This window comes from Heterodontus francisci, chromosome 17 (assembly GCF_036365525.1).
Source record: "Heterodontus francisci isolate sHetFra1 chromosome 17, sHetFra1.hap1, whole genome shotgun sequence".
Classification (NCBI taxonomy): Eukaryota; Metazoa; Chordata; class Chondrichthyes; order Heterodontiformes; family Heterodontidae; genus Heterodontus; species Heterodontus francisci.
Window position 1 is genome coordinate 66,168,563 of NC_090387.1, and position 24,708 is coordinate 66,193,270.

A 24,708-nucleotide genomic window follows, 5' to 3' on the forward strand; every position below is an offset into this window, starting at 1 on the left:
GTTAATCCGTGAAGTCTAACTTTTCCAATATATTAACCTATTTTAGAACCTCTTTATAAAGAATAGAAATCTTTCATCAACACAACTCATTCATATATTTTTATTGCAGAAACTAAAAAGGTGCACTAACAGAATTTAAGGCAATTTCATCTGTGTCTGAACCCAGTTTACCCTGAAATGATGTATGCCTTCTCTCATTGTTGGTTATAACACTTCCCACGTGAACTGAGTTTTAGAAGTCTCAATCCAGTTCCCAAAAGACTTGAGAGCACAGCACAAAACCTGCCATAATTTTGCATAAATTCATATGAAATTGACAATCACATTGTAAAGACTGCTGGTGCAGAAAGTACACAAAATTTTGCTACTACAGTACAAGGTGCTTTTTGGATTAAGTCAAATTATTGGACAAAATTGGAAGATTTATTTTGCAACTTGACCCAGGAATGCTTAATGCCGACATTACATGGCAAAATAAACTCTTTCATTCCTTTTCACTGACATTTTCACCATGATCAGCACAAAATTCAATAAAATTAAGAGTTTGAGACAAAACACATTGTGAAGAAATTGGCTGATTAATGTATTTTGCTTCTTCTTCAGGGTTAAGAATTGCCTTGCCCACAAATTATTAAAGGGAAAAAGCTACTAATTCAGTTTTTCTTCGAGGTGAGAATCCCTCTTGAAATGTTTTGCTGCCTTCCTCTTTCTGTTGATCTCCCTCCACTCGTCAAGGCTAAGCTAGCCTGTTCACACACCAATGCCATTTATCATTTTTCTTCTCCGTGTGTAAAAACCTAGTTTCTGCTAGGCAATTCCCCATGGCGATCACTGAGAATGGGAGCTCAGTATGCAAGTAACCCAGCCATGGAACAAACCAAATGCATGGATAAAGTTCTAGCTGATGAAGTGGTGCTAAATAGATATTTTATTTTAATTGAATCGCACAATGTACAACAAACTGCCCAGATCAATTTTACTCCAATCTAAAGACATGATTCCACAAGTTCAGCTGAGCCATCTTTGGATGGTAGACAGGCACTTCCCTGCAGGCAGAAAAAAACTGAAGTGAATTCTGTGCTGTTATATATTGTACTATCTGTAAAGTGCTAGGAACTAATTGTTGTGTGTGTGTTCCGGGGATGACATTCACGGCTGCACTAGAGAGTCATGTGACATGCAACAGGACAGCTACCTAGGGCAGTCCTATACCAGGAAGCATGGACGCTGAATGATTAAAACAAAGAACTTCAGCCTTTCCAAGTCTAAAGTGTGAATATTTCTAACTTATGGAAACCAGAAGACAACCAGGGGACATAATATGATAGCAGTGAGCGTCTGTGAGTAAACATAAAACATTTTAAATGAATTTAATGCTGCATTAGATTGGGAAAATTGACCCAAATTAGTGCCAGAGACACAGAAAAAAAACTGCGTGAATCATGCGAAAATGAAAAATGAAATGTCAGCTGGCACAGCAATAAATGCATAGCTACAACCCATAATAAATTGGGAAGTACACACATAATGTTGTTGAGACATTTGATAAGTTTAAGCAAAAGTGCAGATTGACATTCAGTAGTTCCCTAAAAAGCAAAGAGGAGAGGGTCAGCTACATTCTTCTGTGGGCAGGAGATAAAGGATTACATTTATTTAACAGCTGGGAACTGAGTGAAGAGGACAGCAGAAACCTAGACATAATTTTTGAAAGATTCCGTACCCATCTTCAACCAAAATCAAATCATCGGATATACTGATATGAATTTCAAAGCCTCAGGCAAGAACTTGGTGAGCCTATTGACAATTTTGTGACTAGACTGAAAAATTCAGCCATAAAATGTAAATTTAAGGACACAGATGAAAGGCTGATATTTCAACTAATCTGGGATTCTGCATATCCTGAAGTACAGAAAGCTCTAATTGGAAAGGACATGCTCACAAATCACAGGCTGCAGACACTGTCGGAGCACATGAAGCCACGAGTAGACAGATGAAGTCACTGACTATCCAAATGGCTAGCCTTCAGTTAAGCCAAAAGAAAGGCAGCAGGGTTGATGTAGTGAAACAAAAACAAAAGAATGTACACCAAACAGAGAAGATGATGTGTAGGAGCTGTGGACGACAACATGAATTCACGGACAGAAGGAAATGTCCTGCATATGGATCAATCTGCAGAGCTTGAGGAAAGACCAATCACTGGAAAACGATGTGCAGAACAAGGGAAGAAGATGGTAGATGAACCAGCAGAGCCAGAGTAACAGGGCGAATGAGTAGGGAAAGAAACCAAAACATCCATACACTGGAAGATGACGATGGGTTTGAGAACACGATAGATATAGGAACCATAAAAAATTGCACAAAATGTCTGGATGCAACAGTTCCCAGAGAAAAGAAATTCACACAACAATTCAGATCAGGAAAAGAGAAATAAACCCACAACGATAAATCTGAAGGTGAAGATTGATATTGGAACAAAGAGTAACATCATCCCACTCAGACTATAGCAGAAGATCTTTCCTGAAAATTTTAAAGAAAATGGTTACCCCAAGGGAAGGTGCACTGAAACCGAATGATGTCATGCTAACAGCATACGGAGGAATAGAGATTTGACAGCTAGGAACAACACAAATCGGAGGGTGTTACGAGCGACTGCTCAATTCAAAGCTCCTAATCAAAATATACGATTCTGATTGTGGTGGGAGAAACGCACCGTTGATTCAGTCCTGTCCCTCCATAGATTGCCTAACATTTCATTTTTAAACTTTGCAAATTAAAGACCGACCCAGCTGGAACAAACTGCCTGAAGGGGTGGTAGAGGCAGGATCCCTCACAACATTTAAGAAGTATTTAGATGAGCACTTAAAACGCCATAGCATACAAGGCTACAGGCCAAGCGCTGGAAAATGGGATTAGACTAGATAGGTGCTTGATGGCCGGCACAGACATGATGGGTTGAAGGGCCTGTTTCTGTGTTGTATAATTCTGTGATTAAATTGTACCATCGATTAACCCCTGAATGAGGCTAACCAAACAAAGTGTCTGTAGATCAACAAATTAACTGTTAAATGAGAAAAACGAAATTCTTAAACACTAAGATATAAACAAAATAGAAAATAGAAAAAATGAGTATCCTCGCATATTTACACTCCTGCCAGCGTGAAATCTTCCAATGTGGAATAGTCCGAGATTGCTTGAAGTCCTCACAGCCATCCGATGGGGGAAAAAAAGGTTCTTTAACAGTAGAACAATCTGTAGTCTGGCTCAGCGGTTGAATTGATGCTCTTCTTTTTCAGCGATGAATTTCAACAATTACAGTTCAGTAGTTAAAGAAATTTGGTTATTTTCTTTGAAAAAATTAATCTGGCTTGACATCAGAATTCTGAGAGTATAATGAATAGGGTTTAAATAAACCAAGAGAGAGAGCTCTGATTTCTTTCAGTATATGCTGGTCCACTTGTCTGTCTGTTTCTCTGTTAACGGAGTATCAAAAAGCCAGTTTTTCAACTAGTTTCGAACGTCAGTCGGCAACAATGTATCTTGTGTCTTTGGTCCTGAGTGGTTGTATCCTATGGCAACCAGAATGCACACTCTGAATCACGGTCTCTGAGTGGCTGTATCCCAGGGCAACGAGAATGCATTCTTTGCATTCTCTGGAGCTTGTTACCTTAAAGTTGTACAGCTCCTTTTCCAGCCTTAAAAGCACACCGCATTATTCCCAGAAAAAAAAACTACAGGATCATAACAAGGGACAAAGGAAAAGATGTTAGTTGTATGTTTTACTGAAACAGATGGTCCTGCTATCCTGGGGTTGAGCAGTTGAGAACAGCTACAGATTATCTTAGTAAACCATGAGGTGGAGGAGGCAACACTGAGGGTTGAAGATAGTACACCCATTGAAAAATGCCCTCTGATCAGAAGCAAAGATGATCTGGGTACATTTGTACCCAGAGTATTTCAATGAGGCGGTTGGATGCTTTGAAGATTTTGAGTATTGCAACACTATTGATCCAGCGATGAAACCAGTGATTCATCCCCCAAGTGAAGTGCCAACAGAACTAAAAAGAAAGCTTGAAAGAGAGCTCCAAAAAATTGAAGAAAAGTAGTTGATCACCAATGTCACAGAATTTACCCAAACTGTAGGCCCACATTGTGGTGAGGAAGAAGTCAAATATATGGCTAAGAATTTTCCTGGATCCCAAAGAACTTAACCAAGCAATAAAGAGGGATCACTATCCTATTCCAACACTAGAAGAGATCACACCAGCACTGGTAGGGGCCAAAGTTTTCAGCATGCTTGATGCCAAGAATGGCTACTGGAACGTGAAGCTAAATGCGGAATCTTCGCTGTTGACAACATTCAACCCAGCCTTTGGACAGTACAAATTCCTGTGTGTACCTTTTGGCCTTAAAGTGTGCTAGGATATGTTCCTGCAGAAAGGAGATGAGACATACAGGGAATGCAAAGGGGCAGTCGGCATAGCAGATGATATCCAGATATATAGTGTAGATGGAAAAGATTATGACAATCATCTACATGAAGACATGGAGAAAACCAGGAAAGCTAGGATCAAGCTAAACACAGACAAATGCATTGTGAAAGTGACAATGCCAGTTTTTTGGAATGCTGTACACCACTGACAGAGTCAAGCCGAGTCCTGAAAGAATCTCAGCTATCTCTGGGATGGAAGCCCCAAGAGATAAGGCAGAGTTGAGAAGTTTCCTCGGCTTGATCCAATACATGAGCTCCTTCATATCGCATATATGTTGGAACACAAAGCAAACCTGTGCGAGCTGATGAAAGAAGATGTAGAGTACCAGTGGTCAGCGTCACACGACAGGAGTTTCAACAAACTCAAAAAGGTAGTATGCAAGGAAACAAGTCTGTCATACTATAACAGAAAGAAACCTGTCTCTCTGCAAGTAGATGCTTCCACAAAATGACTGGGAACAGCCCTGGTACAAGAGGGAAAGCCAATAGCAATCACATCCAAAGCTCTAACATCAGCTGAAATCAGATATGTCAGCATAGAAAGAGAGCTTTTGGCAGTCGTGTATGGATGCGAGATGTTCCACAAAAATCTCTATGGGAGAAAGTTCATAGTGGAGAGTGGTCATTGTCCACTGGAGCAGATCTACAAGAAAAATCTATGTAAAGAACCAGCAAGACTGCAGAAGTTACTCTTGAGGCTTCAGAGTTACGATTTCAAACAGAAGTACAAGCCAGGAAGAGAAATGGTGCTGGCAGATACCCTATCTCGGCTGTCGCCACAAGAGAAACATGCTAGAAAATCTAGGAATAAAGATTCATCATCTAGTGAATGTAACACCACCTAAACTGTGTCAAATTAGAGAGGAGACCAGCAAAGACGAGGAGTTACAAGTGCTCTTTCAGCAAGTGATCCAGGGATGGCCTGATAAGATACAGCAAACACAGCCAGCATTACGGCAGTACTGGTCTATCAGAGATGACATCTCACTAGAAGATGGTGTTCTGCTAGCCGGATCCAGAATAATCATACCCAAAACAATGCAGGAAGAACTTCTCCAGAAGATACATGAAGGCCACATGGAAATGGAGAAGTGTAAGCTCAGAGCCAGATCAGCTGTGTACTGGATAGGCATTTACAAGACATCAAAAACATGGTGTCTACAAGCAATGTGTGCCAGAAGAACAGAAACACACAGCAGAAAGAGATGATGATAGCTACTGAAATACCACCCAGACCATGGCATACTATAGGAGCCCACTTATTCACACACAATCAAGAATGGTATCTCATAGTCGCAGACTACTACTCAAAGTTCCCTTTTATCTGGAAGGTGAAATACTTGAGCTACGACAATCATCTCAGCAGTACGAGTTCTGTTCACTGAGCAAGGGATTCCTCAAAGATTAATATGTGACAATGGCACTGAATTCAGATCCAGAGAACTTAAGGAATTCACTGAACAGTACGGGTTCAACTCCTTCACCTCATCACCACACTACCTATGGGGGCACAGATTTATAGAAAGAGACGTCCAGACAGTCAAAAGAACCCTTGCGAAATGCCAAGAGACGAAGGAAGACCCAAACCTGGCCTTATTGTCACTCTGATCTACACCTCTCAAGGCTGACATGAAATTACCTGCAGAGCTGTTGAATGGAAGAAAATATAAGACAACTCTGCCAAGCAAAATACATCCTCCAAGTGACCAGTAGGAAGTAAGACAACAACTCACTGAAGCACAGGCAGAAGGAGGTCAACATTTCAAACAAGCATGCTAAATCCCTGCCTGAGCTGTTCAAAGGACAAACTGTACATGTACAGGATCCAATCATGAAAACCTGGAACCTAGCAAAAGTTGCAGGTGAAGCTGTGACTCCAAGGTCATACATCGAGACCAAAACTGGTAACCAAATGAGAAGCAACAGAATCCGTATTTGATCTACACCTGAGCTGGAAATAGAGAAAAGATCATTAACAACACCGGAAACATCACTGTCCAGCAACACATCAACAACGTCACCAGCAAGTGACACAACATTAGCAACAGCAAGCTCCACTCCCACAACACCAGCAGCAACATCGCTTGTGCAGCGTGCCAATTCACCACAGAACAACGAATGTCAAATCTACAAGATGGAGGTGCAACATCTTACCACATAAGCGATAGTGTGAATGATATTTTTTAGAAAAGCATCTATAAATTGCTACAAAAGACTCTAAAAGGGGTTCAGGTTATTTCCAAAAGTCAGTTGATATACTTTAGTTTAGAAAAGTTAATGACTGGGACAATTATATTGATATAGGGGCATTATGTTTTTAAAGAAAGAGGGATGTATATATTGTTACACTATCTGTAAAGTGCTAAGAACTAATTGTTATATGTAAGTGTTCCAGGAGGCCACATTCACGGCTGCACTAGTCATGTGACATGTAACAGGACACTAGCTGAGGGCAGTCCTATACCAGGCAGCATGGAAGCTGAATAATTAAAATAATAACTCCAGCCTTTGCAAGTCTAAAGTGTGATTTCTAATTTATGGGAACCAGAAGACAAACCAGGAGACATAAATGCGCCTCTGAATTTTCTAGCAGCTGAATGAAGTGTGGGACGAGAACCAACATGGGAACAGGTGAACCTTAGCTGAGTGGCAGTGCAAGGCAGAGAAATAAAAGCAGAATAGTACTTTCAATTATTCAAACATGAACTAGGAAAGATCATTGGTAAAGGCCACAATCAACAACATGGTACTTTTACACATAATTACATTGCATCTATAGAACAGAAACAGGCCTTTAGCTCAGCTAGTCTGTGTCAGTGTTTGTAGTGCATCGAAGCCTTTTCTCACTCTAATTATTTTTCCCACCCTGCCCCCCGCCTCCCGTATCCTTCTATTCCCTTCCCCCTTGTGTATTTATCAAGTCTCTTCTTAAATGCATCATTGTTTTCTGCTTCAACCACTCCATGTGGCACAAGTTTCACATTCTCACGACTGTGTAAAGAAATCCCTCCTAAACGTTTTATCTTAACTGTTAGTGGCTATCTTATATATATTTATGGCCCCTTGTTCCAGACTCACCCACAAGTGGAAACATTTTGCACATCCACGCTATCAAATCTCTTTGTCATGAGTTTTTGCATAATGATGCAAATGATTGCAAGCAAGATTATAAACATTTCCAATAAGGATTTATGTGAGGTTGTGTTTTGCAGGTCTGTACAAATTATAGAGAGATACAGCACTGAAACAGGCCCTTCGCCCCACTGAGTCTCTGCCGACCATCAACCACCCATTTAAACTAATCCTACATTAATCCCATATTCTCTACCACATCCCCTCCTACATTAATCACATATTCCCTACCACATCCCCTCCTACATTAATCCCATATTCCCCACCATTCTCCTACCTACATTAAGGGCAATTTACAATGGCCAATTTACCTATCAACCTGCAAGTCTTTGGCGGTGGGAGGAAACCGGAGCACCCGGCGGTCACAGGGAGAACTTGCAAACTCCACACAGGCAGTACCCAGAACTGAACCCGGGTCGCTGTAGCTGTGAGGCTGCGGTGCTAACCACTGCGCTGCCCTAAAATTTACCCTTAAATTTCTCAATATTTATGAAATGATGGTGCTTGAGATCAGACCATAAAATTATATTCTTACTTTGAGCTGTTCTATATATAACAGCTACCAGCACATATCAGGCAAAAGTGTCAAATGTTAATAGAAACTCATGTTGCACCATTTTGTGGTACAGCACCATTGCATTAGCAGTACAGAATATTGCTCATTAGCTTGCACTGATGATCCGACACTATCCCATTCTGTTTTTTTAAAATTCATTCATGGGATGTGGGCACCGCTGGCTAGGCCAGCATTTATTGCCCATCCCTAATTGCCCTTCAGAAGGTAGTGGTGAGCCGCCTTCTTGAACCGCTGCAGTCCATGTGGGTTAGGTACACCCATAGTGCTGTTAGGAAGGAAGTTCCAGAATTTTGACCCAGCGACAGTGAAGGAACAGTGATATAGTTCCAAGTCAGGATGGTGCGTGGCTTGGAGGGGAATGTGCAGATGGTGGTATTCCCATGGATTTGCTGCCCTTATCCTTCTAGGTGGTAAAAATTGAGGGTTTGGAAGGTGCTGTCAAAGGAGCCATGGTGCGTTGCTGCAGAGCATCTTGTAGATGGTACACACTGTTGCCACTGTGCGTCGGTGATGGAGGGAGTGAAAGTTGGTGGATGGGGTGTCAATCAAGCAGGCTGCTTTGTCCTGGATGGTGTCGAGCTTCTTGTGTGTTGTTGGAGCTGCACCCATCCAGTCAAGTGGACAGTATTCCATCACACTCCTGACTTGTGCCTTGTAGATGGTGGACAGGTTTTGGGGAGTCAGCAGGTGAATTACTTGCCGCAGGATTCCTAGCCTCTTGTAGCCACAGTATTTATATGGCTACTTCAGTTCTGTTTCTGGTCAATAGTAACCGCCAGGTTGTTGATAGTAGGGAATTCAGAGATCGTAAAGCCATTGACTGTGAAAGGGAGATGGTTAGATTCTTTCTTGTTTGAGATAGTCATTACCTGGCACTTGTGTGGCGTGAATATTACTTGCCACTTATCAGCCCAAGCCTGGATATTGTCCAGATCTTGCTGCATTTCTACACGGATTGCTTCAGTATCTGAGGAGTCGCGAATGGTGCTAAACGTTGTGCAATCATCAATGAACATCCCCACATCTGACTTTATGATTGAAGGAAGGTCATTGATGAAGCAACTGAAGATGGTTGGGCCTAGGACACTACCATGAGAAACTCCTGCAGTCATGTCCTGGAGCTGAGATGATTGACCTCCAACGATCGCAGCCATCTTCCTTTGCACTAGGTACGACTCCAACCAGCAGAGTTTTCCCCCCAATTCCCATTGACTCCAGTTTTGCTAGGGCTCCTTGATGCCATACTCGGTCAAATGCTGCTTTGATGTAAAAGGCAATCACTCTCACCTCACCACTTCAATTCAGCTCTTTTGTGCATGTTTGAATCAAGGCTGTAATGAGGTCAGGAGCTGAGTGGCCCTGGCGGAGCCCAAACTGAGTGTCATTCAGCAGGTTATTGCTAAGCAAGTGCCGCCTGATGGCACTGTTGACGACACCTTCCATCACTTTATTGATGACTGAGAGTAGACTGATGGGGTAGTGATTTGTCAGGTTGGATTTGTCCTGCTTTTTGTGTACAGGACATATCTTTGGCAATCTTTCACATTGCTGAGTAAATGCCAATGTTGTAGCTGTACTGGGACAGCTTGACTAGGGGTGCGGCAAGTTCTGGAGCACAGGTCTTCAGTACTATTGCCGGAATGTTGTCAGGGCCCATAACCTTATTAACAACAAACCTATTTCACATTTTTTCATGATCTCACCAATTGTGATATCCAGTGTAAAGAATAATGAATAGTGCTTAAAAATCACTGACATACCCTACATTGTTTGGGCATGCAGTGATGATGCAAGATGAGATGATCCCCTTGCAGCATATGCAAGGCATGGGCTGAGTTTTCAGTGTCTCTGCTGAGCATTTACGAGCAGACCATTTGGGAGACTTGGTGGCACACTGTTTCATTGCTGCAAGTTCCATAAAGTCTCTCTGCTCTGAAATGTGAGACGGTTCTAGGAAACTTAATTTGGTCAATCTCAATCTAAATCTAAATCTTAGTGGCGATGTGGCCACAGCACAAAATGTCCATGAAGTGGTACTAAACTGATGATCTTTCTTGGAAGCATGTGCTTGTGGAAGTAGAAAATGTCACTTTATTGGAACAGTAGGGCATGCTGTTCTAAATTTGTGGTCAAGTTATATTGAGTACAATATGTTGAATGCCCTGTTATTTATTTATTTAGAGATACAGCACTGAAACAGGCCCTTCGGCCCACCGAGTCTGTGCCGACCAACAACCACCCATTTATACTAACCCTACAGTAATCCCATATTCCCTACCACCTACCTACACTAGGGGCAATTTACAATGGCCAATTTACCTATCAACCTTCAAGTCTTTGGCTGTGGGAGGAAACTGGAGCACCCGGCAAAAACCCACGCGGTCACAGGGAGAACTTGCAAACTCCGCACAGGCAGTTCCCAGAATCGAACCCAGGTCCCTGGAGCTGTGAGGCTGCGGTGCTAACCACTGCGCCGCCCACTTGATGCTCTTTTCCTTGATCAACATTCCTTACAAAATTAACTAAAAAACCAGCATACATTACAACCACGATGATACCTGAGGCAGTGGTTAAGGTGGCCCTGTCATTATATATCCTCTGTAACATAATTATAGCAGTCACTTATACAAGGAGGTCTGTCAGACTGTTCATCTTTTTGCAGCAAAGCTGAAATGACCACAAGAGAAGCAAGTTCCAAAAGTTCTTGTAGAAATATAACGAACAAAGCATGAATGAACAAAATAAAGTAGTAAGTACTCAAGACACACTGCTGCATACTTTGACTGCCATTACCTCAAGAAAGAAACATTAATGGAAATTGAGACCCGGCTCTTAATTAGAAGTAACACTGCCTTCTTCTACCACTATCTCAGCCCATTTGTTACTGAAACCTTCATTCATACCTTAGTTATTTCCACCATCAATTACTTCAAAGTTCTCTTGGCTAGCCTCCTAATCTCAAACCCGGATAAACATCAGCTCATCAAAAATGCTGCTGTCCGTTATTCTGCACCAAGTCCTGCTCACCCATCATCTGTCCTTGCTGACTTATACTGTTTTCCAGTTTCTTATGATCACAAATGCAAAATTCTCACCCTGTTTAAATTTATCCAGGCCCTTGCCCCTCCCAATCTCTAACCTCCGCCCACCCCCCCACCCAACAACTTCTCTGATCCCAGTCTTCTATGTAACCTACCGTCTCCCCTTTCTCCACCTTTGACAGCTATGCCCTCAGTTATAGAGCCCAGGCTGTGAAATTCTTTCTCAAAATCTTCTGCAGCTCTACCTCCCTTCTCTTCTTTAACACCCTCCTTAAAACTAACCTCTCTAGCTAGGTTTTTGGTCATCCATCCTGAACTTTCCTCTTTGGCTGGTCATTAGTTTTCCTTTACACCTCTCTGAAGCACTTTGGGAAATTTTTCGACATTTAAATAAATAAAACAATAAAAATTTAAAGGCTCTATATAAATTTAAAACTGTATGCAAAATATATTGTTGTAAGATGTTGGGTGGATGACTCAAAACCTAAGACTAAGTTACAATAGCTAATTAATTTATAAAATCACATTTTCAACAAGATCGCTCTTTCCAAGAGCCGACAAACGTATGAAGAGCTGAATAGTCTCTTTCTGTGATGTAGGATTCTATGAAATAGCCAAGGAATATTTTGCACATTCATGCTATAAACAAACTATAAGCAAGGTGGTTTTGATTCCATAAATATTCAGAGACGTCCATTTGGCTGCTTATTTCAATCATCCTTCACAAGAAGTATACAGAAATAAAATTTACCCCGAAACACATTAACATTTCTGTCATTAATTTCCAAAGCATAAAGTATACCCCTTTTTTTATTAAAAGGTAATAGAGATGATCTTTATAATGAAAGTGAGCATGTGATACAGAAGCTCTAGTGACAGATGTAGGCTTTCTCCTTTAGGCATGTGTTGCAGCTTTCTTTCACGAGCTGTAAATAAATTGATCACACCCGAATAATCATTTTAGGAATGCAAAGAGAAACAAATGAATTCAGCCACTGTCAAGAGTCAAATCCAATCCGTTGTATTTAATGTATATTGTTTTCAAAACTAAAGTGCTAAGTGTGTCACCAAACACTGCCCTTTAGTTAAAACCAAGTTTTAGATCCTTTTTCTTTTTATTTCATTATAATTTCCCTGAGGTTATTTATTTAGTCCAAATCCAGAAAACAAATGAACAAAGTGAAAATGAAACAGCAAAATGAGTGTTGATGCATCACTCTCAAGACTAGTGCCCCTTCAACCGGTACAAAGATGGAAGAACGGATCTAATTTACCCTCTACATTTTTCTTTTGTTGGCCAATCATGTCAAAAGTAGTGTGATTCAGTAAGTCAGATACTGAAGCAGCCAGTGTAGAAATGCAGCAAGACCTGGACAATATCCAGGCTTGGCCTGATAAGTGGCAAGCAACATTCGCGCCACACAAGTGCCAGGCAATGGCCATCTCCAACTAGAGAATCTAACCATCTCCCCTTGACATTCAATGGCATTACAATTGCAGAATCCTCCACTATCAACATCCTGGGGGTTACCATTGACCAGAAACTGAACTGCAGTAGCCATGCAAATACTGTGGCTACAAGAGCAGGTCAGAGGCTGGGAATTCTGCATCGAGTAACACACCTCCTGTCTCTCCAGTGCCTGTCCACCATTTACAAGGTACAAATCAGGAGTGTGATGGAATACTCTCGACTTGCCTGGATGGGTGCAGCTCCAACAACACTCAAGAAGCTCAACACCATCCAGGACAAGGCGAGAGTATTCCATGGGTGGCACCCCATCCACCAACATTCACTCCCTCCACCACCAGCGCACAGAGACAGCACTGTGTGCACCATCTACAAGATGCACTGCAGCATCGCACCAAGGCTCCTTAGATCCAAACCCTCGACCTCTACCACCTAGAAGGACAAAGGTAGCAAGTGCATGGGAACACCATCACCTGCAAGCTCCCCCCCAAGCCACACACCATCCTGACTTGGAACTATATCACTGTTCCTTCACTGTCGCTGGGTCAAAATCTTGGAACTTCCTTCCTAACAGCACTGTGGGTGTACCTACCCCACATGGACTGCAGCGGTTCAAGAGGGCGGCTCACCACTACCTTCTGAAGGGCAATTAGGGATGGGCAATAAATGCTGGCCTAGCCAGCAGCGCCCACATCCCATGTCCCATGTATGAATAAAAAAAGTAGTATATATTGAGTATAACCTACCATTTGCAGTTTGCTACTCAATCCTGTGGCATTTAATGACTTCACAAAATGCCATTTACAGTATATTAGAAATTACTTTAATAATCTGCATGAACCCATAAATATTGAAACTGGTAGCTTGACACATGGATGGTACTCTTGCTCCTCATTCAGAAGGTCATGGGTTTGAGGCTCAATCCGAACCTTGAGCACATAATTTAGATGGACACTTCAGTGTAGGATGAGGGTGTGCTGCAGGGTCAGAGGTGCCATCCTTCAGATAAGACATTAAACTGAGGTCCCATCTGCCTGTGCAGGATGTTGTAAAAGATTCAATAGCACTATTAGAAGAGCAGGGTGGTTTCTATCCCATGTCCTAGCAAAGTTTATCCCACATGCAACACCACCAAAAAGATCAACTGGCCATTTATCATACTGCTATTTGTGGAGCCTTATTCTGTATAAACTGGCTGTCATATTTCCCTACATAGCAACAGTGACTGCGCTTCAAAAGCAATCAATTGGCTGTAAGGAGCTTCAAGACATCCTAAAGAGTGGAAGATGTCATATGAATGCAAGAATGTATTTCTTCTTTTAAGGTTCAATACTGCTCCTCTGTTTCAATACACCTCCAAACCTTTATTGTATTTTGACATATTGCATATGAAGACTTGAGGATATATTAACGCAGCATGAAAATATCTTCACATGGAAAATTTAGTACTATTGAGAAATATATTAGTCTCATTTCGCTTTAGTGATCTGGTGACCACATTTACAATCTATCATTACATCATGCTCACTTTCTGAGAGATGTTTATCACTTCCAATTTCATTTTTGCTGTTTAAAATAGTATATAATTCACTTTAAGATGCATCTTGTGTTTTATTTTGTTTTAACTCTCTTTAAATTGTATGGGTAGTTTATTAAGAGACTCTGCACAAGGATAAAATACAAGTTTTTTAAATAATAAAATATTTAATTATTTATTTAGTCAGACATAAATCAAAGTTATCGAGCCTGTTGTGGAGCAACAGCTAACAAACTGTAATTCAAATGTGATGAGTGTATTTACAGAAAACCAGATGTTGAAATGTTGATACTTTAAATAAGTGCTAATTAAAGGATGTGAGCTTGAATTTCAGTTCCTTGGAAATTAAATCAATCTTGAAATAGAATAACCAAGAATGAATCGCTCCAGTAAGCAAATGAAAGGCAAATGGCAGTGCAGCACAGCAGACACTACATTCTGGTGGGACACAGGTTCTTCCCCTGACATTTCCCACAAGATGAGTTTCTGAGGCTTGCTCATTCACCTGTTGAAGTAGGCAATGGAGGCAAGACTAACCCCTCCCCCATCACTTTTTAAGTAGGAACATAAGCAGAGGTCTGCAAAGCATTGGTTGATCTACTTGGCAGATGGCATAGCGGGGGAGGGAATCTAAAAAGGTAGGAAAAAATTACTGAGAGAAAAAAACTAGGGCAAAAGATTCCAATGTACTACTAATTAATAGTCCGTGAATAACTGAGTCTTTTGGTTTCTGAGTAGCACTCCAGCAGTTACGGCGATAAGCAGTGAAAGAAAAGATATGACATTATATAAACTAAAAACAGTACATTCTTTTACCGATATATTTACCATTATTTATGAAAATGATTTCTCTTCCATTCAAGTATTGGGAGAGTTTAGAATAATGATGAATTTGGCTACACCAAAGATTGAAATGACAGACGGAGAAAGATCTGTACTGAATGACTTTAAAAGGCTGGTGACCCAGTCGTGCTCTGGACTCAGCCAGACAGCATGATTAGTGACATTTTAATTCTTAGAATGGAATTGAGCATGACAAAGAAAATAAAGGGTGACTTTTTTCCCCCTCCTTAATTCCATTTTAGCCCTAGCCACACTTACCATCATAATAAAATGGGCCTCTTACATCATCAAATTCTTCTGGAACAAAGATCCCAGCTCCCAGGCTATATGCCTATATAGCATGCTAAATCTGCTCAGCCTTAAATTGAGATTGTGTCATACCTACGGGGAATTTATAAGCTTAATATTTAACTCAGGGTGGTAAACATCTTATTGGTTTTATTCACTTTAAGCATTTTATGGGTATAGATGGTTTAGTGAAAATTCCACTTTGTTCTTTGTGGATCAGAACAATAATGCAGTTTACTACAGCTAAGTTCACAGGATAATTACAGACTGCCATACACAATAGCTCCCAATTTCAAGAATAACTGTTAGCATTTGGAGACCACGAAAAGTGAGGCATATAACACAGTGCAAAACATACAACAGAATTGAAAATATGCATGCATAAAATACAAAAACTAAGTTATTAGTGTGAAGCATTTTGAATTAAAAACCCCAATAATACATTAATGATCTAAGTTATACATAATACTGTTGATTTTCTTTTAGCATTCTCCTAAATCAGTTTTTAATTCTTGGTCTCTCATTTTTGAAATGATCAACTGCTGAGATGCTCAACTAGCCTAACCAGGGGCCCCGCAGACAAGCATTCACCCACAGGACAATACACTGCAGTCTGAATGTGAGGTCTGTTTGAGGTTCATACCACTAAGTAGTAGTGGACAAACACAATATCTGCTGCCTATTATTAATGCTACAATTGGTCAGGAAGGAAACTTACCATTCATTGTCAATTGTAAAGAAAACAGAGTTTTATGTCACATCTTTGAACTTAAAAATCTCACTGCAGAGCCCCTTTACTTAAAAATATTTGAAAATACAGACTGCGTACATTACTAATCTAGTGTTGTTACTTCACTCATAGGCTACTTATAAAACATATAAAAAATTGGTGAGTTTAAAAAAAATAAAAACTGCACAAAAAGTTAATTTTCTACAGATAACAAAGGATCACGTTGGAATATGCACAGTATAATGGTGATCAATAGTTTTGAAAAACACAGATTAAATATTGCATAATCATATTTACGTCAAAAAAATGAAACACAATCTGTTGCATGAAGCAATTATCTATTGTCAATAATTGGCAATACCAATAATGCATCTGTTGCCAATAAGTTTCAGGAAAATACACATTTTCTCCTACCTGCACAAGTCTACAAACTGGTTGCAGATCTGGTTTCTGTGAGATTGTTTTTGCTGTGTTGTGTGCTATCAACCTAAACTCAGACACACTGAGCCAATGGCGCCCTGCAAACGTGCTAACTTAGGTCCCTATGAAACCCACAGTATTCACAGGCAAATGCTAGGCTAAATACCAGATGGGCTTCCCTCAGTAACTAAATGAAAAGGGATAGGGGAGGAGGAGGAAGGGCTTTCTATCCCCACACAACAAAATTAGTGAACTGTGTAGCACGATATAAAAACACGGCACTGGAGTTTCAACTGGATGCAGTTCAGTGGAATCACTGAGTTTCCACATTTAACTCACTTGAAAAAATATTCAAAGTGATAGTTTAAAAGCCTGAAAGATCAGTGTTCTGCAACATATGACCCCTACTAGCCAACAATGTTGTTGCAGGCAGATATATTAATCATTAGAAGATTTTGGTTGTAATTTGGCTTGCTAAACAGCAAGCAACTATCATAATCGTTCATTTATAGCTTTGTTGATAGCACTGAAAGTTTGAGCGCAGTATAAAAATGCATAGAAAGCACCATACTGATAGAACAGTAACTTTTCTTAATGCATATATTTCAGTAAAAACCTTTCTCTAAACTCATCCTTAATTACGTAGAAAGTATGCCAGGACATTAAAGTCACATAATTTAAATGGGATTCATTTATTAAGTATTACCTGAGCCTACTCTCTGTCACTCTGAGTGGTGAATGTGAATATACAAAAGGGATACAGATTTAGAAGAACACCACCCACAGATGTCACTCATCCATGCATCTCAGTCATTGATGCCACCTGTTATTCCCGAGTCTTGCATTTATGGAACATTCACTTTCTTTGATTAGTTAATCAATAGTCAAAGGTCCAACTTGCTTGTCAGTTACTTGTGCAGGGTGACACAAATTTAACAGAGGCATATTAGGACAGCATGATCCTTGGCCCGGTATGCAAATGCAGAGCCCTGGTGCATACATTCTTAGATAATATACATAATTAATACGGCTGACATACCTCTCCTATGAGTGCAGTGCATCTGAAGTGAGCGAGCGCAATGCCAGAACTTCCTGTTGAACCTTGTGAAGATAGTGCATACTTGGTATGCTGCTAGTCAAACTTTAGCAAAAATAATAGGTATTCTGAACACTTTGCTGTGATTTCAAGCCATGGACTGAATGAGTTGTGACATTAAATTATCCTCCAGCTTTCCTTTTCAAAGTTTTCTTTGTTCAGTTTAGTTGTCTAAAGCTGCCAGCACTTCCTTACCAACATCAGACACTGTGGGTTTGTCTCTTGCAACATGATAAAAAGTTTAATTTTCTTTTCTATTGGTGCATGGATGTATAGAACAGTGAATTTTAAGTCAGTTGTAGATGAATTTTCGAGTCGTGAAATCTATTTGAGCCAGCCAGAAGTTGCAATTTGTATTTCTGTGGTCCATATATTTATTCCAGTCTGCCACAATCTGAATGTGTGCTCGCTAAGGCATGGCTGGAATGGCACCATCAGCTCAAACAGGATTTGGGGCATGTTTGCGGCAACACCACGATATCAGATACAGAAGAGATAGTGGGCTGAATTTTGTATTTCCGCCGCTGCGGAACATTACGCGGCAGGCAGCCATGCCCCCCAATCACATGGTGGGGGCGGCCTCAGCTATGCTGTTCATGGTGTCACCTGCTGAAGGAGCAGGTGCTGCCGCCATTTTTAAAGGCTGCCAGCCCTGCAAACAGTACACCATAATGCAGAGTTCACCCCTCCACCCATCAGACTGCAGAGTTCAGCCCTTCCGCCCCATCAGACTGCAGAGTTCACCCCTCCCCCCCCCACCCATCAGAGTGCAGAGTTCACCTCTTCCGCCCCCCCCCATCAGAGTGCATAGTTCACCCCTTCCCCTCCCGAGTGCAGAGTTCACCTCTCTCCCACCCATCAGAGTGCAGAGTTCACCCCTTCCCCAGCTCAGTGGCGCCAGCTTTCCCTGGACGGGAAAGTGAAGGCGATTGCCGCTCATCGTGCTGAGGATCGGGAACAGCTGCAGTTTATATTTCTTATTCATGCAAATGTGTTACTTAAATATGCCAAGTCAGGTCCCATTGGAGAGCAGCGGAGGGCTTCCCCGCTGCCGGGAAGATCAAGCCCAACAATCCTGGCGTCAGGTTCCTTAGTGGCTGCTGCCGCTCCGATTTTCTGGCACTCCCCCCCCAACCCACCAAACCCGATGTCGGGCTGGGAACAAAATCCAGCCCAATATCTGGATGAAGAATAATGATGTAGGAATAGGAACAGGGTGCTCGAGGACTATTTGTACAGTCAGGTAAGAGAAACAATTAGTAGCTTATGTTACGAGACTTTCCATTTTTTAATTAAAACTTGAGAATCTATTTTTTAAAAACTGAAAAGGATTTCATGGACATTGAATCATCTGGAGATTGCTGAATTTTGTGGGTGTTTTTTTTAAAAAGGAAGATCAACAAACAGGTTGACCAGTGAACAAGTACTGGAAAATATGTGATTTCAAGTAAATACAGCAGGTGATCTAACCTGATGGGACAAATGTTTACAAGAAAATGACAGATCACGATTATATGGCTGTCACAGGATTGTTGCTGAACTGTCTTTGGTTTCATTTTGAACTGTTAAAAGCCAGCTGGTTTTTCTACGAGAAGAGGCAATTTGAAATCTGAACATTGACCTGCCAGGGGAGATCCGAAGAAAAACTGGACAACTGTTACCGCTCTTTGAAGAATCCCTGTTCTTGAAAAGCAAAAGCCTGTTATGAAGGTGTACTGTTGCCTCCTGTATTTTGAAGACATCCTGAATGTTGCAGAAACCTTGTGTCTTTAAAAGAACTGTGCATCCAATGTGTGAGAACTGAAACCCTTGTTGCTGCACATCTGCTGTAAGACCTATGTGAAGCCTTTTGTAGTTGAATTTCTTTGAACACCTACCCAAAACAGACTGTTCATCAACCTCGAAAATAAAAGCAAAATACTGCGGATGCTGGAAATCTGAAATAAAAACAAGAAATGCTGGAACCACTCAGCAGGTCTGGCAGCATCTGTGGAAAGAGAAGCAGAGTTAACGTTTCGGGTCAGTGACCCTTCTTCAGAACCCAGTTTCTTGTTTTTATGTTCATCAACCTCGCCTGGAACGATTTCTGGTGGCAACCACCTATTCGACTTTGGGACACCTCGCCAAAACAAAGGTCTTCTCTTCAGTATAAGTTTTTTTTATTCCTTCTATTTCTTTGTAACAGATGTAAACAAAAATCCCTTTCTATCCACGATTGACTGGCTGTGTATGTGAGTGCGTGTGTGAGGGCCAGGATAAAAATAAGGGGCTTTAATATTTCAATTCGGGTACATATTTACTTCATTATTGATTAAGGCTTGTTTATTAAAGAAACCTGGTTGGTGAGATTTATTCTGGGGACAAATAGAATATCTAATTGGGAAAATTTATTGATATGTTGTGACCTATGGAGAAGTGGGACTGAATTAACAGTGCACTCCTCCCGCCTCGGTCATTGCACTTAGGAGCGGGCCAGACGAATTTCTTCAGTGGTTGTCAAGGGGACACTTGTGCTTGTTTCCTTGTTTGCTTCCAAACAAGACACATGGCAAAAAAAGCAGGTTGGCACAGTACCAAACACAGCCTCCATTACTGAGTATAACAGAAGAATAGAATTCTGTACTTAAACAACAAATAATTTTGCTGTTTCAGGATTAAGACAATAGAAATAAACCTGAAAATGCCACCTTCCCCTGAAGTTAGCAGGAAATTTTGAGGCCACCTTGACAGGTGGAAATGAGGTTGTGACACTCTGAAAATGGTGCCACCATTGGTGTGACTAACAGACTACTATTGCTGGGTGGCCAGGGTACCTGCTTGAGTCAGATGGTTGGCCCTTTTATTGTAGAAAATTGGGTCCTAGGATGTACGTAGGACCCTGACTACCATTTTAGGACTCAACTAGGCGAAGTGTGCTCCAAGTGAGGCTAGAAAGAGCGGAAGTGTAAATCAACCAGGCCCGCTGCTGTGCTGGGCTCCTCTCGGACCTACCTTTACTCTGACTCAGAAGAGGTTGGATTGTTGCAGCAGCCCAGAGTCGATGAGTTGCGCAGAGGTGCAGATTTTCCACCTGCAGCCCGCCAACCCTATGTTATCAAATCTGAGCCTTCAAAATGGACTAGGCAGCAGCCAGCGCACTCTGTGGCCAGCCACCTGAAAACCAGACAGTGGGAATATCTACACCACTGTATCTAAACAGCAGCTCAGGAATCAATATGCCAGGCTTATTTGTGTGTATTTTAACTCTTGATCAGCACCTATCACTATTGGAGAAAATCTGGACGTAAAGCGCTCTGAAATCTATCAGTCCACAATATACGAACATACGAATTAGGAGTAGTAGTCCACTCGGCCCCTTGAGCCTGCTCCACAATTCAATAAGATCCTGGCTGATCTGATTGTAACCTCAGCACCACATTCCCGCCTACCCCCAATAACTGTTCACCCCCTTGCTTATCAAGAATATATCTACCTCTGCCTTAAAAATATTCAAAGACTCACGACCCTCAGAGAAATAATTTCTCCTCATCTGTCTTAAATGGGCGACCCCTTATTTTTAAACAGTGACCCCTAGTTCTAGATTCTCCCACAACAGGAAACATCCTTTCCACATCCACACTGTCTCGACCCCTCAGAATCTTAAACATTTCAATCAAGTCACCTCTTACTCTTCTAAACTCCAGCAAATACAAGCCTAGCCTGTCCAACATTTCCTCATAAGACAACCTGCCCATCCCAGCTATTAGACTAGTAAACCTTCTCTGAACTGCTTCCTTAAATAAGGAGACCAATACTGTACACAGTACTCAACACTACACAGTACTACAATGGATACTATTGCACCATCTTCAACAACAAACACCAGAAAAGTCACAGTAAAAGTTCAGGTGCTTATGATTCTGAGACAAAATGGGAGTGAATGATTAGCACCCCATTTTCCCCTGCATTACACCCGTTTTTCTGACAGTATTTTGAGTAAGGCAGGAACTTTACCTAATATGAGACTATAAGTTTTCAGGAAGCTCCAAAACATATATGTTCCCTGTATGTGAGAGTTCGAATGCGAAGTTTAGTTTTAGATTTTCACATACAAACACATCCCTTTCAGACCATCAAGATAAAGGAAGTCATTCAGCTCTCTTTTAAAAAATTCATCCTTTCACGGGTTGTGGGCATCGCTGGCAATACCAGCATTGATAGCCCATCCCTAATTGCCCTTGAGAAGGTGGTGATGAGCTGCCTTCTTGAACCGCTGCAACCCACGCACTGTTAGGTAGGTGGTTCCTGGATTTTGACCCAATGATAATGAAGGAATGATATCATATTTTCAAGTCAGGATGGTGTGTAATTTGGAGGGGAAATTCCAGGTGGTGGTGTTGCCATGTGCCTGCTGCCTTTTTCCTTCTAGGCAGAGGTCATAGGTTTGCAAGAAGCTGGCAAAGAAGCCTTGGTCAGTTGCTGCAGTGCATCTTGTAGATGGTACATACTGCATACAGCCAAATTGTGCTGATGGTAGAGGGAGTGTCAGTCAAGCAGGCTGTTTTGTCCTGGATGACTTCGAGCTTCTTGAGTGTTGTTGGAGCTTCACTCATCCAGGCAAATGGACAGAATTCTATCACACTCCTGATTTGGGCTTTGTATATGGTGGAAAGGCTTTGGGAAGTCACTGACTGCGGAATATACAGTTTCTGACCTGCTCTTATAGCCACAGTATATATGTGGCTGGTCCAGTTAAGTTTCTGGTCAACAAATGTAATGTCATTGAATGTTAAGGGAAGGTGGTCAAATTCTCTCTTCTTGGAGATGGTCATTGCCTGGCACTTGTGTGGTGCGAATGTTACTTGCTACTTATCAGCCCAAGCCTGGATGTTGTCCAGGTCTCGCTGCATGGGGCAGGGACTTCTTCATTTTCTGAAGAAATGCAGACAGATTTGAACACTGTGTAATCAAAGGTGAACTTCCCTACTTCTGACCTTACGATGGAGGGAAGGCCATTGACGAGGCAGCTGAAAATAGTTTGGCCTAGGACACTCACCAGAGGAATTCCTACAGCCATCCCTTGCAGTGTCTAACAGTTACTTGATCAGCTTTGAGCTAGCTTCAAGCCAGACTCTTATGAACCTCTTTGACTAATGATTATTTACTGAGAACCAATGGGTGTGAATTCTGATTAAGGCCAAAGCCACTAACTAGATAACAAAGCAATGTAGTTTTTCATCTTTATCACTGGGCATTAAACATTGCCTGGTCAGAGCACCTCACAGAATTGTTACAGTGCAGAAAGAGGCCATTTGGCCCAGCGTCTCCATACCAGCTCTCTGAAAGAGCAATTCCCTCAGTTCCATTCCCCTGCCTTCTCTCCATGACTCTGCACATTTTTCCTTTTCATATAACTGTCTAATTCCCTTTTGAATGCTTCAATTGAACCTGCCTCCACCATATTCTCAGGCAGCGCATTCCAAACCTTAACCACTTGCTGCACGAAAAAGTTTTTCCTCATGTCACTTTTATTTCACTTACCAAATACTTTAAATCTGTGCCCTCTCGTTCTCGATCCTTTCACGAGTGGGAAAAGTTTCTCTCTATCTACTCTGTCCATGCTCCTCACGATTTTTAATACCTCTAGCAAATCACCTCTCAGCCTTCTCTTCTCCAAGGAAAACAGTCCTAACTTCTCCAATCTATCTTCATAACTGAAATTCTTCATCCCTGGAACCATTCTTGTGAATCTTTTCTGTACTCTCTCCAATGCCCTCACATATTTCCTCAAGTGTGGCGCCCAGAATTGGACGCAATACTCCAGCTGAGGCCCAACCAGTGTTTTATACAAGTTCAACAAAAACGTCCTTGCTCTTGTACTCTATTCTCCTATTAATAAAATCCAGGATAGTGTATGCTTTATTAAAGGCTCTCTCAACCTGTCCTGCCACCTTCAATGACTTATGCACATATACACCTAGGTCCCTCTGCTCTTGCACCCCCTTTAGAATTGTACTCTTTATTCTATACTGTCTTTCCATGTTCTTCCTACCAAAATGAACCACTTCACATTTCTCTGCATTGAACTTCCACTTGTCTGCCCATTCCACCAACTTGTCTATGTCCTTTTGAAGTTCTACACTATTCTCCTCCTAGCTCACAATGCTTTTGAGTTTCGTATCATCTGCAAACTTTGAAATTGTGCCCTGTACACCAAGGTCGAGGTCATTAATACATATCAGGAAAAGCAAGGGTCCAAACACTGATCCCTGGGGAACTCCACTACAAACCTTCCTCCAGCCTGAAAAACACTGATTAACCACTACTCTTTGTTTCCTGTCACTCAGCCAATTTCATATCCATGTTGCTACCTTTTATTCCATGAGCTACAAGTTTGCTCATGAGTCTGTTGTGTGGCACTGTATCAAACGCCTTTTGAAAGTCCATGTACACCACATCAACAGCAGTGCCCTCATCAACCTGTTACCTCCTCAAAAAGCTCCAGCGTTAGTTAAACATGATATTCCGTTAAGAAATCTGTGCTGGCTTTCCTTAACTAACTGAAGAAAATATGTTGTTGAGGTTCACAAACCAGTAACAGAAGTGAATGGGTGGAAAATTCAGTCGTTTGTTAGGGAAGTGTGATCCTATCAGATTTTGCCCTCTGCACTGCTCCCAAGCAATACTCAACACTCAGTTGATAAAGACGAAAATCTACCCCAAGTTTAATCATTCCATCATGCTCAAATAGTTTTTTTGGGGGGGAGGGGTAGTGGAAGAGTGGAAAGGAAACTTATTACAGCTTTCACTTTCATTTTGAAAGCAGATCTGTAAAAAAAAAGCAAAAGGAATATAGAATTACTTTTTGCTAAAAAAAGGGGGAAAACTATCAGCTTTGTGTATATAACTCCTTTCAGTGAGACAGGTCACCATTATCTTAACACACAGGGCATAACAAAGGCAATTAAGTGATTTTACAGCTAAAATGGAGTAACATCAATATAGTGTAGGCAAACAGAGCAACTTTAAAAATTAGTTTGAGCTGCCATTCCAGACAATATTTACTCAACGCTCCTTAAAAGAAATGGGAGCTATGTTCAGTGAGCTC

At 41.3% G+C, this 24,708-nt stretch overlaps 1 protein-coding gene across 1 annotated transcript in view; it reads right to left on the reverse strand.

Annotated features, from left to right (window-relative positions):
* plekhg4 (pleckstrin homology domain containing, family G (with RhoGef domain) member 4) overlaps positions 1–24,708 on the reverse strand; it is a 401,233-nt gene that overhangs the window by 103,974 nt on the left and 272,551 nt on the right. The gene's annotated exons all lie outside the window — the stretch shown is intronic.